This window comes from Dermacentor variabilis, chromosome 1, assembly GCF_050947875.1.
Source record: "Dermacentor variabilis isolate Ectoservices chromosome 1, ASM5094787v1, whole genome shotgun sequence".
Classification (NCBI taxonomy): Eukaryota; Metazoa; Arthropoda; class Arachnida; order Ixodida; family Ixodidae; genus Dermacentor; species Dermacentor variabilis.
This window is the reverse complement of record NC_134568.1, coordinates 251,579,687-251,592,045: the sequence shown is the minus strand read 5'-3', so window position 1 is coordinate 251,592,045 and position 12,359 is coordinate 251,579,687.

The following is a 12,359-nucleotide window of genomic DNA, read 5'->3' as shown; positions in this document are numbered from 1 at the left end:
GTCATACACAACGGTCAAAATTTTGAAATCAGTGTTAGTTAAAGTGCATAGTTGATATATGTCACCATAAAATAAATCTTTCATCAACAGTAATACATCCCCACCTTTCTCTTCAGAGCGGTTTAGATAATAGGTATGATACCCGCAAAGACTAAGTATGTCAAATTCGTCCTGATACCAGGTTTCAGTAAGCTTGCATGATGACCCCATAAGAAACAACAAAGCAAGAAAATAACGCATGCAGTTCATCCTACTTGTTTCCGGTGGATTGGGTGTTCAGGTGAAAAAAATGATAAGGGTTTACCCTTATCCAAACAAAGATCTGTTACACCGGACGGTGCCAGAGCGACGTCATAGATAACCATGTTTTGTCATAGGGGTGACAGCTAGAATCCTAAATGTTGATTATTGTATTTTATCTAATTCCTGATGGCAAGTCACACAGAGCACGTTCGATTGTCACTTTTCCTTGCGAGTATTTTGCCTTTCTTTACGCATCTGTAATTCCATTTTTCCCCTTCTTTGTGGCAGCCGTCTGTTCAAGGAACTTTTTGGGGACCGGACACACGTGCTCATTAACATAGACGGGTGAATTATCTTTCTTTGCCCCTTTTCCGTTCCCCACGTGTAGGGTAGTCAACCGGGTGACTCCCTGCCTTCCCTCTCTCTCTATCTCTCTCTCTCTCTGAAAGTCCTGCCTCTTCCATGACATTTCATTGTAAACGATATTTACAGCATTTTTGTTAAATTACTGCGCTTCTCGATGATGTCCGAGTGCTCGCTGACTTTTTAAGCCTTCACCAGCGCAGCCGAAGGCAATATGATGACGACAGCATGACGATAATGGAGAATCAATGGTGTGACGACAACAGCCTGACGGCGATAGCATGAACACAATCGGATGACAACGAGTGTATGACGACGATGGCATGAAGATAATCGGATGATGAAGCTGGAAGCCTGACGATGTAACGACCCCGACAACATCACGATGTTGCTATGACCACAGAACAATTATATTACTTAGACAAGGGAAATTGTACCTTCCACAGTGCAGCGGAAATGAGAGTAGCAGTGGCGTCATGAACCAAAGTATGCAACAGAGAGAGGGCGCTGTCGAAATCAAAACTAATATCATCATGATTACCTATTGAGCCATATGGCTGCTTCGGTAGCCGCTGGTGGGGCTGGTCGCCCTGCTCGCTCAATGCTTTTGGGCGTTTTGTTACCGCTGCCGGGGCAGTGTTCGTGCGGACGGTACTCTAACAGGACTACAAATATCTTTATTACGTCGCCAGGTGACCGATAGGCCTCAACTGGCAAACAAACGCTTCAAAGAAGTAAGCTTACATTGTTTATTGTCAATGGTGAATGAAGCAATACACGCCAACAATTTTCGTACAGGTTATGTGAATGTAATGCTGTGAGTCACTAAGTTTGCAACATACAGAAACACAGATAGTCATCGATTTAACGAAATGGAAAGCCGAAATCGAGCGAATTTTTCTCATCGTTCTTGGCGTGCCGCTTAAAGCAGGGAGAACGGAGCTTCAGATAACGATATTTATGCTGGACTACACTCGAAGTGCAGTTGCGTACAGTGCTGGTTGCCGTGTTCATCACTATACGTATACTGTCCGCGTTCGCCGATTTCAGCTAGATTAAAGTGCCCGACAAAGATGCAGTGTCAGCAAGATAAGCTCGAGCTGCAAAATCCCATTCTTTCCATAACACATTAGCAAGAGGCACGTAGTGTGGGAAAAAAAATAAGAAAACGTTGTGGAGAAGTTTTCGAGCACATATTGTCTGCTCTTGATATTTATGCTGCACATTTAGTGTTCAGGTGCGGCAGTAAGCGCTTTGACACAAGTACCGTACTTATAGGAAAGCCAGGAACGTTATTGAGACAACAGTGCTTACCATGACTTCTGCAAAGATTGTGTGAATAACTAAATGCACTAAATAAACATATAAGCAAGCCCAACTAATACTCGCAGATCCTTGGAAAACCCCACTTACAGTTTCATGTTGAAAAAATATCTCGGTTTATGTATTCAAACAAGGCAAGGAGGTTGCAAGGAGATAACAGATGTGAGCAAGGGAAGCCTCAGCACCGAGCCTAAGTTTCAACATGCAAAGACATTTGTGAGGGCCGTGACGAAGACAAGTTCCCACGCTGAGGCTTCCTTTGCTCATCCACTGTTGAATGGCTGAATGTTAAACCGGACTTCATATTCTCCGAGTATATTTCAAAGGTGTTTTGGGAACACCCTGTTCTTAGGTTTGTCATCTGCTGGTTGAAGGGAAAGAAAGAATGTTTTTAGTGATTTCTCATGCTTGTGAAATGTGGAGCAGGCCGGTTGTGTGAGCTTGCCTTTTCTATCATCTCTTATATTACTACGCAGGGCTAGGCTAGTTATTGATTCCATGCTAACTGTTCATGAACATGTAAGAGTGACTGCAGAGATTCCGTCATCGAAGCATCATTTTCTGAAAATTGCATTGAGCGCTTTTGATCGTTTCAAAATTCTTTGCATTTTCATGTAAGAAATTACCGTTGTGAGGGAGCATGTGATACGCGGTGACATTACCCGCCAAGCTGATTTGAAAATTGCAGATGACAGAGTTCGTGCATTAGGAAGTAGGAGCTTGGTACCTTGTTTCTGTTCTGGTCGTCATCGTTGTAATGGCTAGAAAATAAACAAGTCGGGACTTGACATGTTACTTCTATGTTTATCATAAAACGGCGTTAAATGCAAGTAAGCTTGTAGGTGCAATTTTAGCATTCCTGCTCGGTGTAATATAAAACAATACACTGCTGATTTCCTGTTAAGGCTCACGCCCCCTATTTGTTAAACTTGCAAACATTTCATGGTGAGACACGGTGTTCAAGAATACCTTTTGCCATTTGGGAGACCGTTGAGCTTATTATGGCTTCGCATGGGCAGCTTGCACACCAATATGCTCTCTTTTGTCCGTCTTCTTGAAAAGAGAAATGATGAAGCCATGACAAACACGCAATCAAAAAATGGGGAAACAAAAGTCAGCCCAATAAATAAGGAAATCACGGTTCTAGTGAAGAGTTCAGAAACATGACTTGTGAGGATTCTGGCCTATGTTAATTCCAGTGGTGATACATTCGCTGTTGACTTGTACGTCCAGAGACAATAAAGTGCAAAGAGGTCAACAAATACGGGCAACGTCTTGGAAGCTGGAGTCGAAAGAAAACAGAGCCTCAATTACTATGCTGGAAGCGTGGCTGAGTTTGGGATACATGTCTGACTAAGGACAGTGCAGAAAACGCTCCATGACATCAAAGCACACACTCAGTGCTTTGACAGTTGTTTCTGCCAGATACAAGTAATAAACACAGTCATACACAGTCATATTTTTTTTTTACATCTCAGGTGCAATTACTCTATCACTGGAAGTACATTTGCCACTAATGTGCAGTGAACTTATCGCGGTGAATGATTTATGCAGAAACAGCCAAAACTATTTATCATTTATGCTCTACTCCGTGTTAGAAATTTTAGCAACGTGACAAAATTAATAGTCCCGTTTGAATTGCCTTTGAAGAACAATAACTATATAGTTATTATTATTTTCTACTTCGAATAAATGCCTACAGGAATCTGTTTTATGCGCCTTGCACGCAAAGAAATTCAAAGATGAAAATGCGAAGCAGTGCATTCTTAAAGTTAAAGTAAATAAATAGGTAGCAAATGCATGCTTTTACTAGATGATTATGTATCTTATTACCTTCTTACTTTTTCTGTACTAGCCAGCGGCTAGTAAGTGCTGCATTTACTAGCCATGAAGGCTTCTTAGTAGTTTTTTACCAAGAAACTACTAAGCCACTACTATCTCGTGGAGTAGTGGTCTATTAGGCGGTGAATGCGATAGTATTATGCAAAATTTACATAACCTGCGGTGTTGATCATTATGTTGGACGAACAGTTACGTGCGACGTCGTAGCACCCATATATGTCGACAAAACACCACAGAACTTATATATATATAGTACAAAGCTTTGATTATTCATCCAAATACATAGATACTCAACGGTGCAACACGTGCTCGCTAAAACTAAGGCTATAAATGCCCTTGAAGTACCTCTTCCAGCACGTGTCGCGTAGCGCCCTGTGGCTGTTCTGTATGTGCGTTCTTTCGAAGAAAACCGCTAAAAACACGGACGATTAAGGAATAAGACAGGACGAGCACTGCCTGCTCTTGCTTATCGTACGTTGCTTTATGGTGTTATATACCTTAGATAGTACTTGGTTACCCGGAGTCATTGTGCCGTAATGTCCTTGGTAAGCATTGCCTTTACCAATAATTGAGCTTAATATATAGCGAAAGGACGCCGTTTATCATTTTTCATACGTAATAATTCACCTTCTTATGCTTTTACAATACCATCGACTTGATATGGCAATGCAAACGGCACTGATAAATCGAATGGGCTCCATTGTATTGCCGGTAATTATATTACTGTTTGTGACAAGTAACATGTTAGCATTTGGTTAGTGGATATGACGAGCTTTTTTTTTTATGAGTGTGGTTTTTGTACTTACCGGTGAGCACGCCCTGAGGCTCAACGATGATCCGCTTTCGTGGGTAGTCTCCGAACAGACAGTGCTCGGTTTCAGCGATGAATTTTCGCACTATATAGCACATTTTTTTTTTCAAGCAGCACGTCATTACGCGGCCAGACGCTGCACATCACTAATGATGGAAACCGTGCAGCCGTTTTGTCAGTAAAATGATGCAGCCAATAAAATTCACCGTCTTAAACACGTTCGCTTGGTGAATTGGCTATTATTGGCTGTTATTTATATCCAAACAACACTGCTTTAAGATGAAACTGCGTGATGCTGCTCAAACGAAACGACCACTCCGTTGGAAAATATTGCCGCCGTACACAATTAGAACCCATAAACGGCCCGGGCTGCAATCGATACGAATGGGCTGCTGCTTAGCGCAACCTCTGTGAGGTCTCAAAACCTTTCTTCAAGTAATAAAGCAAATACTTTAATAAGAAATGCCCAATAAAAACAATGACCCACTTATTTTGTAAAAAAGGACGTGTTAACTATGTTTATTGGTTATATGTGCATATATAGATCGAATATTTAACCACGTTGAGCGCCCCTAACAGAGAAGAATTTACTCGCAAACTCCTTTATGAGTTGTCTAAGTATGCATAAGCATTCTGCCGCTTGCTCAACTCTACACAGCCCGTTGCCATTATCAATGTTATGAAACATGATCCGACCCTTCTCGGTCGTTATCAACCTGATCGGACTATATACGACCCTTATCAAGCCTTATAAGTTGCTATCAACCTTTTCGGACTCGATCCGAGTCTTATCAACCCTTATAAGTCGGTGCCAGTCTTATCGCAATCTATCCGGTCCTTATCAACCCTTATCCGTCTTTGTCTACCTTATCGGACTTGATCCGACCCCTATCGACCCTTATCGGCACTTAATAGCATTATCAGAATTGCTCCGACCATTATAAGCCAGATGGTATATCCAGATGGTATATCATACCGGGCCTTGTGCTATCTCGGAGAATCCGCACGGATAGAATCGTTGAGCCTTTACACCTCCTCATGGCAGGAGGGAAATGTTCCTGACGAATGGAAAGTAAGCCGCCTGGTGCCACTCTTAAAGCAGGGCAAATCCCCACTAGAGCTCACCTGTTACCGCCCAATAGCGCTGGCCAGCTGTGTAGGAAGGATAATGGAACGGATGATCCTTGGCCGCCTGGAATGGTACCTTGAATACTACAATATTTATCCGATTTCCATGGCTGGTTTTCGACGGGACCACTGTTCCATCGACAATGTAGTTGATCTCGTTTCATATGTCCAGCACGAAAGGTCCCATAAGCGTTTATCTGCAGCTTTATTCTTAGATGTGAAAGGGGCATACGATAACGTATTACATGAGGCCATTCTCGACGCTCTTGCGACGGTTGGCCTAGGTGGTCGAGTCTTTTTGTGGATTACAAGTTACCTATCGGTAAGATCATTCTATGTGTTAACTGACGATGGCCCAACTACGCGACGCTATATCAGCAGGGGCGTTCCTCAAGGCGGTGCTCTCAGCCCTACGCTATTCAACCTCGCTCTTGTTGGACTTGCTGAATACTTGCCAACTACCATCAAGATTTCAATATACGCTGACGACATCTGTGTCTGGACTTCGGCAGGCACACGTCCTCAGATACGTGCGCGGCTTCAAAGAGCGGCCACTTTGACAGCGAACTACTTGTCTAAACAGGGTCTCAGCATATCACCAGAAAAATGCGCACTAGTGGCATTTACTCGCAAACCGATGACGCCTTATGTCATCTCAATCAATGGGCGGACCATTTCCTATGTCCGAACCCACAGATTTCTTGGCGTAATTATTGACCGAGACCTGTGTTGGAGCCCTCACGTGGCCTATATGAAACGGCGCCTCACAGCAACTTCCCAGTTGTTTAAATACTTGACAGGAAAGACGTGAGGGATGTCAGTAGACGCAATGCTTAAACTCTACAGAGCTCTCTTTCTCGGTTTTTTTCAGATATAGTCTACCTGTACTGAACAACACCTGCAAGACAAATATTCGTGTTCTGCAGGCAGCACAAGCTCAAGCACTCAGAGCCTGCCTTGGTTTGCCCAGATGCACGTCAACAGAGGCAACTCTTGCGATCGCTCGGGACCATCCATTGCAAACTCACATCACGGTGGAAGCCCTGAAAACGCGTATCACACATTTTGCACGTGCCCCCTATCACCACCTTGCAACACTACTTTCAGACAGGCACCAAGCATCATTCTCTAAACTATCGTCAAGTACGACAAACTTCGCTCGGGCTTCACCGCTGCATCTAAACCATCGATACCCCCTTGGTGTCTTGTCAGCCCCACAGTCCATCTCAGCGTACCGGGAATGGGTAAAAAGTATGAGCTGTCTTCGCCTGTGCTGAAACACCTATCTCTTCTTCTTCTGCACGAGAAGTACGCGGACAGTGAACACATTTATACTGATGGTTCCACAAGCATCCAGTGTTCGTCCCGTGCTGTGGTCGTCCCAGCAAGAGGTATTACCATCAGCTTAAGGACTGACCACCCAACGACATCTACATCTGCGGAACTAGCTGCTCTTCGCGCTGCACTTTGTTTCGTCAATCGGGAACCACCTCTACAATGGTCAATTTTCAGTGACTCCAAGGCAGCCCTACCATCTGTGCTAGCAGCTCTGCGTCGCGGGCCATTCGAACAGCTCGTGCTCGATATTAGATGCCTACTCCATACATCACATGAGAAAGGACATCACGTGACGTTTCAGTGGCTGCCAAGTCACTGCGGCGTCATAGGAAATGAAGACGCCGATAAAGCCGCTCGGACAGCTCTTGAAGACACACAGGAAGAGGCTATACCACTTTCACGGTCCGACGGAGCCAGCAGACTTCGAGTGCTTGCACGGGAGATCACGCTCTCTCTATGGTGCACACCAAGCAGCCAGACCAACCGGAGCAATCGTGAACGCGACCTGCCCTCCTTGCTGCATCTCTGTATGCTAACTGGACTCCGCCGAAGCGGGGCCACCCTGCTTTATCAGGGGTGGCCTTGACGAAATCTTACTCGTTTCGCATTGAAATGGCCGACAACGCTCTCTGCAATGCCTGTCTTTGTGAGGAGACGCTGGAACACATTCTGTGCGACTGTCCTGAATATAACGTTCAGAGACAGTCCCTGGCGTCCGTTCTAGCGCACCTTGACAATAGACCATTGTCAGTTGCAACTATTTTCACATATCGCCGACAGAAGACATCGCAGCTGAAGGCGACGAAGGGACTATACTTCGGTTTATGAAGGAGACGGGCTTGGACAAGCGGCTGTGACAGTCATGTCACGTACCGCGCAAGAGTGACAGACTGTAACTAACGATGTGTGTCCCGTGTTATGTGCTCTCTACCTCTTCTCCCCATCTTTCATCCCCCCCATTCCGCTCCCATGTGTAGGGTAGCAAACCGGTTAAGCTAAACTGGTTAACTTCCCCGCCTTCCTTCTCCACTTTTTCCTTCTTTCCTACCTTAGCACATCCATCCGCGTCGAACCATTATCAACCGTAATGAGACACATATAACAACATCATCACTCCTTATAATCCTTATGAACGCATTGACTGATTATCTGTTTTTTTTTTTTTTTGCGCGACATGGGAAGCGCATGAGCCCTGAGAGATCGGTGGCATTTCAGTCTGTGAAGGAACGCCCCAACTGAAGGCGCATCCCGGGACCACCGATGCGCATAGTGGATGTGGCTTGCTTGGAATTAAATTTTCGCGAAATCGCAATTTTCCTAATGTCTACAGTGCTCCATGTCGGCTCTACATGTGGTTTTAGAGATGGCTTTTATTCCACCATCACCACTACCAACGTTTTTCCATTCGAATTTATTTTGTTTCTTTATTCTTAATTTCGTTTAGCAATTCCATTCGTCTTACTTGACGATCGAAGAGGTTTTATCGTTGGGTAGGCATAGAATCGCTGCAACTTGAGAGTGCTCGGGGTCTGGTATTAGAACGAATGCATTACGACGACCGCATGGAAACGGCGCCATAATCGCGAGTAGTGTGATTATACGATGGAATGACAAATAAGGAACGACGTCGATGGAAATCGAAGGAGGTGTGAGAACGAAGACATGAAGGCAATGGGATGACGACGAGTGTATGGCGATGATGGCGCGTGACGACGACGATATGAGGATAACCGAATGGCGAAGCTGAATTGACGGCGATTGAATAATCACGACAGTATCGCGATTACGGTATGACAAGGAATGCATGATGAAGGCGCAATGGCGATTCTGAAAGTATCGCTATCGTACAATGATGACAGCGTAAGGTCGAGGGCATGATGACAATGGGATGACGACGACGCCTATATCTCCACGATCACGTGACATGGCGTGACTACGGCTATATGACGACGATGAATGACGATCATCGGATGGGGATAGCTGGAATCAGGACGATGGAGCTACCACGACGGCATCACGACGAAGGCATGAGAACAAATGCACGAAGACAACAGCATGACGACGATGGCATGACAACAGCGTCATAATCACGATTGAATGACGACAACATGACTACGATGAAATGACGAAGGAATGACGTTGATGTAACGACGACGGGCGCAATCAGTGGGCCTCGCCAGCCATGATAGGATGAGGGTAACGACATCTGGTGGCGTTATAAGAAAGCGAGCTTAGCGTCACGTCATCAAATACTCCTGTATCATTGGTGGAAGCGCCCGTGGCGTCTCGCTCACCTCACTCACTGCGGACGGCGCCAACGGCACGACACTTAGCAACGAGCCCAGAAAAGCTAGCGCCTTAGAAATGTGATTAATTACATGTAATTCTGTATGTGCCAGTCTGGTAAGCGCTCAGAAATTCGAACGCTGAAACTTCTTTGATCGATGTGGTTTAACGTTCCAGTGTCCGAACACACCCACACGCAGTTCGTCAAAAGTACGCAGACCACGCCATCTGTGAACGTATAGCGGACTACATCTTGCGTAGTAGAGCTCCTATTCCATTTCCCAATTCCAGTGCTCTGGGCATGGTAAAAAAACCTTTGCGATCGGTGAACGACAGAATTAACCTCTGACCTCTGGGAACCTCTGAATTAACCTCTGGGAACCTCTGACGAATGCGTTATGTCTACTCACGATGTAGACTAACTTTTATTCGCAAACTCAGTACTTTGCTTTTTGGGCGCCATGCAGAGTTCTACACTGGAATCGTGGGCGTGGAATAATTTGTGGACGCTGAATATCGCAAAAGTTTTCGTCGAATATTAACACGAAGTCTGTTTGCATTTCGGACTTGGTGTTTGATTTGGATATGTAAGTTTCTGGTTCGAGCAATGTTACTTTGAAATGTTAAAGGCTTGAACGGGAACCTGCCAAAGCATCATCATGCGTCACAAACCGGATGTACAATACTGTATGCACGAAATGCATGCGAAAACTGCATGCACAATATTGGAGGGCAGTCGATGAATAGCAAACGGTGGACACGAAAGTCGGGAAGAAAAAAAATAATTTTTTCTAAGCGTTCATGGCATTTCGTTCTAAACATGGCACCTCGACCATCATTTCGCCTAAAGCGTCATAGAATTAGTGATTGACTATGCTGCGCAAAACTCATTCAGTGTCTGCTCTCTTTCCCAGAATATTTCTCGGGTGGAGGAGTCCCTCTTCGAAGACCTCGGGCCGGTGACGGTCCTTACACCAGCCATCACTTGTGCTTGGGGTCAACCATACGAAGACATTGTCCAGTGTCCGAAGTGCTCCGCTCCTGCATCTGCAGTGGGTGCTCGCCATCTACTTTGGACGTGTACTGGGACAAAGACAATTCGCGGAAGTGTGCTCGAAAGTGTAAAACTGAACAGTAATCAAGCGGAAGACTGTGAAAGATAGACTACGGACAGCCCATTTAATAAGCCGTTGTTGCAGTATCTCCATGAAACGGGCCTGCATGCTTATATTTAGCTCCATTGAGACGTTATGCCATGTGGCAAACCAGGCGCCATATATATATATATATATATATATATATATATATATATATATATATATATATATATATATATGTATGTATCTGTGTGTGTGTGTGTGTGTGTGTGTGTGTGTGTGTGTGTGTGTGTGTGTGTGTGTGTGTGTGTTTAAGGCGTATTCAGAGAAGAACCTTTCTGTTTCTGGAGTGTTGCCTATCTTCATTGGTCGCAAAACGCCCTCATCACACTATTTTAAGGAAAAAAGCGCGACAGGAAAGTGGCGAAACACTGAGTCTGCACAAACACATTCAGACTATTCGTGACAGATTTTCACCTGGAGGATCCACAACACAATTGTAAATTATGTTTTTCGTCTGTCTGTCAACGAAGAGGCCGTTTTCAGGAACAACTCGCTAGATAACCTGTAGGAAGTCGCATCACCACTGACGAAAAGATGCGTATATTAATTAGAGAGAAATTTTGACCAATCTTTTTCAAAAGCGATCTTGGCAAGCAATGCGACAATTTAACGCTGAAAAGGTGATTTGTTATTGTTACATGTTTTGATTTCTACAGTACTTAATAGTGAAGTTCGATGCACTTGATTTTGAATGATCTCTGGGCACGTTGATTTAGATCGCATGTATATACTTACATACTTGGTCATTCGGTTTTGCCAGTTTCAATGTTATCGCGAGACGTGTCCACCACTCTTCTCTCTATATATTTTAATGTATCACTGCTTTGTTCCGATGAATTTTTCCAAAGTACTGCAATGTCAACGTGCCCAAGACCGGCGGATGTGGAAATTAGACATATGGCTTGAGGTGGATGCGAACTTTGACAGGAAGCCTATTTTTATGCCATTGTGCGGAAGCCTGTTGCCATACCATGGACGAGAAGTATAAAGACTGGACAAATGTGTGGCATGGAACCCCCGTCCTATCCTTCGGGCTTCAATACACAATGAAACATCGTCATCAACCAGCCGAACAACAGGATCCTCGAATCCTTATTTTCATAAATGATGAGGTAGCCAAGGGGAATGACGTCAATGTCTTGGAAAAATGGGAACACCTGAAAGGAAATCTGAAAGCTGCAGCAATAGAACTGATTCTGCGTTTGTGTACACGTAAAGAAATGATCAGCAACCGTGGAAATATACCCTTCGCACTCTTCGTTACGAGTGCAATAATCCTGCACAGATGACTCAATGAGCTCACAGCTGGATGACCTTGAGGAGCCGGCTCTACTTGGAAACTCACTACATGGACGAGTCGAGCTTTCTTCCCTAGGCAACTGAAAGGGTTACTGCACATTAACGAGTATGCTTCTTGTTGTGGGGATTATCCGCTATCAAGAGATAGTAACTGGGCGATTACTTCGCCTGTGAACCGCTTTGAACTCAATCACTGCATCAACAGCGGACTGTCACCGCGGAATCACCACCTTCGTCCGCTACACTATTGCCTATCGTGGCCTCCGAGATGCATGCATTGGCGCCACCACTCTCCGTTTCTGCGTGGGTCGCAACACCCTGGACGTATTACAAAGAGCGAATTATCCTAGTCACGCTTCCACCTCGCCTGTTAAAATAAGGCTTCATTAAAAAGGAATATTTGTGTCCAGTACTTTGATTTCAACTGTAGGCTGTGCAAGCACTTTAGCCTATAGATCGCTGTTTGATTTTTTGCTGTGGTGTTTTTGTGTTTTGGGACATTTTACAGCGGACAACTAAGGAAATGTGTTATTATTATTATTATTATTATTATTATTATTATTATT